The sequence below is a fragment of the Triticum aestivum genome, chromosome 7D, assembly GCF_018294505.1.
Source record: "Triticum aestivum cultivar Chinese Spring chromosome 7D, IWGSC CS RefSeq v2.1, whole genome shotgun sequence".
In the NCBI taxonomy this organism is placed as follows: Eukaryota; Viridiplantae; Streptophyta; class Magnoliopsida; order Poales; family Poaceae; genus Triticum; species Triticum aestivum.
The window spans coordinates 175180399-175187446 of NC_057814.1; positions in this window are offsets into that span (position 1 = coordinate 175180399).

Below are 7048 nucleotides of genomic sequence, written 5' to 3' on the forward strand. Positions count from 1 at the left end.
TATATACATCCGTATGTGGTTCATAGTGAAATCTTTACAAAGACTTATATTTAAAAACGCTGTTTTTCTCAAAAGAAACACTATTTATTTTTCAACGTTTTATTAGTGAGCTTGACTCCATCAGTACGATCACGACTATAGTAGCGACGAGGCGCTCTCCTCGTACTGCCACGCCAACCTCCTGGAGGCAGCCGGAGGAAGGTTTCTGTAAAATTCATGTAACAGGAGACCTTTCCGCGGATGGCAAGGCCGGTGCGTCGGCTGCAATGGTAGATACTCCCTCCGTCCGGAAATACTTATCGTAAAAATGGATACAAATGGTTGTATCTAGAACTAAAATACATCTAGATATATCTATTTCTTAGACAAGTATTTCCGAACGGAGGGAGTACTTGGGATTTTTTCTATTGTTCTGCATGGCACCACTGACACGGCAACGTTGCAAATCCTAGCGTGCTGCGAAGCTTTATCGTTATCTGAAGATCTCTCTATCTCTAAGATTGTTATTGCACGTGACTCCAAGATTGTGGTGAATGACGTCTTGGAGGGAGAAGGAGGCAGGTATGAGGCTATTGTTAGGGAATTCAGTACTTGGGCTAGTAAGTTAATAGTTGCTTTGTTGCCTTTGAAAGTAAAGCCTCGAACTATGAAGCTCGTTCACTTGCCAAACACGCTTCTTGGCTTGATCGGGAACGCCACTTGTGGCTAATTTCTCCGCATGATCCCTCTTGTATTCCCGTGAACATCCATATTGATCAATAAAGTGTTGGCAATTCTAAAAAAAAAATACTATTTTTCTGTTTTTCCTTTCTTTTGCGAAAACGTTTCAGATATGGTCTCCACCGAAAGTACAGACCACCTCAAACATAATAAAATTACATAAAGATTCTGTGACCACCGAACAACCACTACCATCACCAGGCTGAGTCGTCGACATGTCTCTGCCGCCGCTCCTTTACTGAAGCCGGCTTGCCTTTGTCGATGACAGTCAGGGATTCTTTGTGCATGTGCCCCTAAAGACCAGCGCCCTGGGACCGCAGTCGGCGTCATTGAACCCTTGAATAGATCTGAAACACCTAGCATCAAATCTCGCCACACGACGAGAAACCCTAACCTCACTGCCTCAAGGAGCCGGAAGGAATCTACATAGAAGCTCTATGACTACGTTCAGATGGACGAACTCGAGGAGGATCCGAGACTGAAAGACAAACTGGAAGAAGAAGCGTTGTCATCTGCCCAACGCCGCACCTGCAAGGACTGAAAAGCCCTAACCTAATCGGCCACCGGCTGCCGGAACGGCAAGCAGAGGGGAGGCAAATCCACAAACTCGCTGGAGAAGTCTGGAGCAAAGAGTTTGCCCTAGCTGCTGAGGGACAGTGGAGGAAAAGCTAACACTTAGCAACATTATGTTTTTTCAGTTTGTGTTTCTATTTCTTTTCTTTTTATTTTTTCTTCGTTTTTCTTTTTTGGAGGTATTGTATGAAAGTTCAGTGCATATTACAAAACTGTCCATTGTATATTAAGAAGTGTTCACGGGATATTACTAAAAAGTCCACCGTGCATAATAAAAATGCTCATCGTATGTTACTAATTTGGTCAACGAATACAACAAAAGTTCTTAGTGTATATGTTGAGCCTATATTTATATGCCAATATAAAAAAACAAAGGGGGAAATCCAACATATCTCGGCCATCCATTCGCATTAATCCAACAGTCTTTATTGTCCGAATAGTGAGCGACTAAACACGTTTAGCACTAATCAAACATTCCTCTTCCCTGATCCCCTTCCTTTCGCACGAGAGGAACCCGTCGACGCCGCCTCGCGCTGCCTCGCGCAGCCACGATTGCCCCTGTCGACTGTCCTGGCCTCGGCCGGCGACGCCGCTACACCGCATGTGTGTGAACCCCGACTCATAAGTCGTGATCACCGAATGCACGTGTACAGTGATCCCAGAGATCAATACTCACAGAACACACAGAAACTGAATAACAAAAGTCTTACATCCATACATACTATATTACACAAGTAGGACCACTATGGTCAAGTCTTGAGTATATCATGCAGCGGAAATCTTCGTCGAGAACTTGGACCCATGCCATCTGCCTTAACCCTACAGGCAATCTGACTGGGAAGCATCCTAGCTCGCATGTTCGTCACCGACGTATTCTTCATCATATCCTGTTCTTTCAAATCTGACCAATAAAATAACCATTGGCAAGCCAATGAGTACTTTGAATGTACTCGCAAGCAAATCATGTTTTGGTTCAAGGCACAATAATGCATGATATAGGTAAATTTTGCAGAAAGCTAGTTTTGAGTGCTATGACATGTTCAACAACTTGCAAAACATGCATCATGAGAATTCAAGTAACCCTGAGGACAGGTTACAGATATCAACATAAATAGAGTTGGAAACAATCCAACTTAATCATCATGTCAAGTCTTTTGACGTGACCCAAGTAATTCTTTCCACTTATCCATGCACACTCACCAGGTTTCGTAAACATGTGGACGTGTCCTTGACCATGGACACGAATATTTGAATAGTTTGACACTTTGCAGAGGTTGCACACTTTACCCACAAGACTCGGGGAACTTCTGTGTCAAGCCACGACTCGCGGTATATTACATGCCCGAGGTAAGCACCCGAACATTATCTTTCCCTTGACAACACTAACAAAGAGTCCACTCGTTGGCCCTTGTCCTCACGATGTACGTCGTACGAGACTCACTCGAGATCGTACCATCCGAGAGGGGACGCAACGGTGTGCCCGGTGTCTGTAAAAACAGCCATAGTCGCCCTACCTGGCACGACTCCATATCGAGAGAGTAACTCATACTCTCCCGCCACTAGTAATGTGAGCTCCCTGCTAGTATTGACCAAAGTAATCAACAAAGCCCCGTCCCATAAGGGGTATTGTGGTTGTACATGTAAGGTTGGAATAACGATCGTAACTTAAACCAATCCGTTTTTGAAACCACACTCACATAACTTTCTCCGGTACACCACTTCTTTGTCAAGTGGTTACCTAGCTCAACATCTCCCTCGGGCATTAGTGGCACCCGACGTGGTTTTCAATCAGTCTTTGAAAATACCTTTGTCTCCATCACCATGCATACACTCGTCCCTTTTTGCATAGCAACTACTTTAGCATCCTATCTACTCCCACCCGCACAACCCTCATAGGAAGGTAGGGTCATGCACAATGCAAGTATCAGCAAGGAAGTAAGGGAGGCAACCCACCAAAGTGGTTACCACCTCATCATGATTCTGATGCAACAATAATAAAGTGCCATATGACATACATAAAAAGGGGGTTTCATAGACATGGTCAAAGGGCTTCTTGCTTTGTCCTTCAGAGTCTTCAAACCTTCTGGTCCATCTTCAAGTACTCCGTCTACTTCGCCAACTAACGACAGAAACAATCACAATAAGCAACACAGCAAGGCAAAAATAGAAGTGCTCTAAAATGTGAGTTGTACTTTTCTAGGATACCTCTGGTAATATGAGGAATGACCAAAGTGATTTCATTGGAAGTGGATCAATGGATATTTCTAAACATTTCGATATGATGGAATCAAGGGGTTTATGGATTTGCAAGAAGTGTACAGAAGAATTATTTTGAAAAATGAGCAAAGGCACCCATTTAACAAGGAATAATTTTAGGAGCATCTAGGAGTTGGTTTCACTGGATTTGGAGTTCAAAGGAATTTCCTAGGGATTTGCAAAGTTGGTTATACATGGATAATTGGACCAATATTTGATGTGGTACAGAAAGCATTGGGAAAAATGTTCAAAAACTAAGTTATGAGCATATAAGTATCTAGGAATTTGAATCATTGCATTTGGATCAAGAATGGGCCCACTATGGTTTTCTAAAGTTTATCACAAAAATGGAAAAATAGGATTTGCTAATTATTTGTGAAGAAAGTTTTTCTAGAAAAATGTGCAAGTTGCACCATATGATAGAGCATGAATTTATGAACTACTAGAAATTTGAATCATCCAATTTGGAGCTCTATTGAATTATTTATGTATTTTTGAAGTTGACTAGAAAAGAAAAAGGAAATAAGGCTTTAACCTTATCCTCCGCACAAGGCGACAAATAGTCCGTGGGCCGGCCCAGCTGCATGGCCGCACGGGGCGACAGCGGTGATGTCGAAGGCGCCTTCCAGGGAGTACGCCTTCGCTGCGGGTTCACGGGAAACAGTGGACCCGTCTCCACTTAAACGGCAGGGCCTGCCCGTTGGGTCGCCGATGCGTGGGGCCCAGCGCTCAGGCCATCGCCTACCTCCCGCTCGAACAGAGCAGAGGCAGCGGAGGTGAGGCCGAGCGGGTGCCGACACTCTCCCGGGCGGCACGGGCCACCTCCGGCGGCGCCAGGCACACCCACGGACTCAGCGCGACGCGACACACCCGTCCATGTGCTGAACGCATGCGCAGGTGCTCCGAGTTGAGCAGGTTTTGGGTGCAGCAGATGGCGGTGGCGGGTTTGGTGGTGGCGCCCGTTTCGGTTGCGGAGGAGGGGTCCCGGGGTGTTGGGGAGGTCCGTGGAGGCTTGGGGGGTGCCGCGGACTGGTTCAGAGGAGGAAGGGAGGCCGGGACGGCTCAAATTTGAGCGGGGGTCCGAGGCGGCAATGGCGGCAGAGGAGGAGGAAGAAGGCACGGGAGGAGGAGTGGGTCGGTCTGGGAGGTGTATGGGAGAGAGAGAGAGAGAGAGAGCGAGGGGTGTCCAGAGAGGGGCTCGAGGAGGCTCTGTATGGCAAAGCCGTGGTGCACTGCGAGCCGCGCTCGCGGGTGCCCGCAGAATCGGTCCTGGGTACCGTTGGGAGGGGCCAGGCTGGGTCAGTGGCGCTCGTGGAGTCCGTCCAGGAGCGAGGGAGGTGAGAGGGGCAGCGGGGCGAGGTCAGAGGCGAGCCAGCCGTGTGGCCAGAGAGTGGCCAAGTCGGGCGGTGCTCGGGCACGCGACGACGAGCTCAAAGGAGAGAGAAGGAGGAGGGGCCCGACCGCGTAGCGTGTCACGCACGCCGAGGCGGCCTCGGGGGACACGTTCCCGGCGCCCAAGGTCGACGGGAGCATCGGGCAGAGGGGGCTACAGTGCCCTGGTGCACTGTAGCGCGCTCCAAAGCGCGGCCATTGCATGCCATGGCATGCAAATGGCTTCCTGCGCGTGGCCAAGCCTGTCCACTAGCTCCTGGGAGTTTCTGAGATGCTCCATCAAGCTTAATAGTTAAGGCAAGTCCATAAGAAAGAAGGGGGAGGGAAAAGAGGTGCTGCCATGGTGAAAAGGGAAGGGTAAACCAGGGTTTTACCCTCCTCAATTATTGAACCAGGGTTGGAGCTTTTTACTGGAGGTAGAAGGGAACTAGGATAAGCTTTGGTAAAAAGTTGAGCTTAAGAAGAGAAGGAAAGAGGTGAAAACAGTAATTTTGGAAAACCACTAGAAGGTGTTTGATGTTGGTTTGGGCAAGTAGATGAATTCCTCTTGGCATGACACTTGACAAGGTCAAATGGCATGAAGAAATAAGGTCTTCCACCAAGTTTGAGTCCATTTGGGTAAAGTTGTCAATGCAACTTTTGTAAACCCTAGAAATCAACAGAAATGGGTTTTCCAAGATCTAGTCATGCAAAAATATTCCCCTTGATGCACCACTTGGTTTAGTGTCATCATTTGTGGTTGTGAGCATGTCCACAAAATGTGGGGTCGAATGGAAAAAGTTGGCAATGTAAAGTTGTTCAAACTTGGATCTGGTCAGAGATGGTTTTGGGGCACTTTTGTGTACCAAAACTATTTGGATGGGAATGAAACTTGGCAAGATCATAAAATTAGGCATATGTGACTTGTTGGAATTTTCCTGGATTTATTTGAAAATATTTCTTATAGAAACATTTCAAATACTTAAAATTAGCAGAAAAGGTTTTGGAGCGTTTTGTCCAATATTTTGAAGATGACCATGTGTTAAAACTCATATATATGGGAAATATATGTCCACTGAGTTTCCCTAAATTTCCTCAAATATTTTTGAAACATTAAAACAATTTTAACATATTAAAGACCATTTCTGGCCTTAAGAAAAAGCATTTAAATAAAATAGTAAATCAACTTTTAAAATACTATTTTTGTGGTTTATGGGAGTCCTATATCTAATAGGAGTCAAATATAATTTTTAATAGATTTTTCATGCCCTAAATTAAGTACTTGTAGTTCAAGTCTCAATTCAGGGGGGTTTGGAAAACCTAATTTAGAAAATACTTTTTGGCCAAAATATTTTTGTAAGAAAATACTATTATGTCCTACACACATGGCATGATCACTGAGGAAAGGTTTTGGATCAAGGAGAAGGAGTATAAGAGTTGGAGGATTTATTTGATTTTTAGAGCACTTGCAAACAACACACAAAAGCAAATCAATCAAAGTCCAGAACACTCAAAAGTTTTTGTCAAACCACATTTTAGCATGATTTATTGACTTACGTGTTGTGGCATGAAAATCAGGGTGTGACAGCATGGCCGCCCATCAGGGACGCCTCCTACACTACACGGGCGGCCGCCTCCTACACCGCCAGGATGGCCATCGGGGAAGCCTCCTAAACCGCCATCATTTCACATCTCCGCATCATCTTGCACTGTCAGGGAAAAACCAGTGTCTTCCTCCTGTTTGCCCGTGTTCCCTTATCCTCTCTCTTCCCCTATTGACGCAAACGCGCAGCCATCGTTAGCCTTCATTTGGGAGGAAGACGAGATATGGTGCACCGCCCACTGGAGAGGGAGACGTCACCGCTCCTCCTTACTAGCTGCCCTAATCCTACCAGGGTGCCTCTGTCTCTCCTCGTCGCGGACAGAGATCCAGGGCAGCTACATGCACCGTGGGCCGATTCTTTTCCGATCCTTTTCCCTGGTCCGCCCATGGTTCCGCCTGTAGGAAGCAGGGCGGTGTCGGTGGCAGTGCTACTTGTGATTTGCGCTGGGATTTCCTCGAAGAGGAGAGGATGATGCAGTTAGAGATAAGTATTTTCCTCTGTTAAGAACCAAGGTTATCAATCCA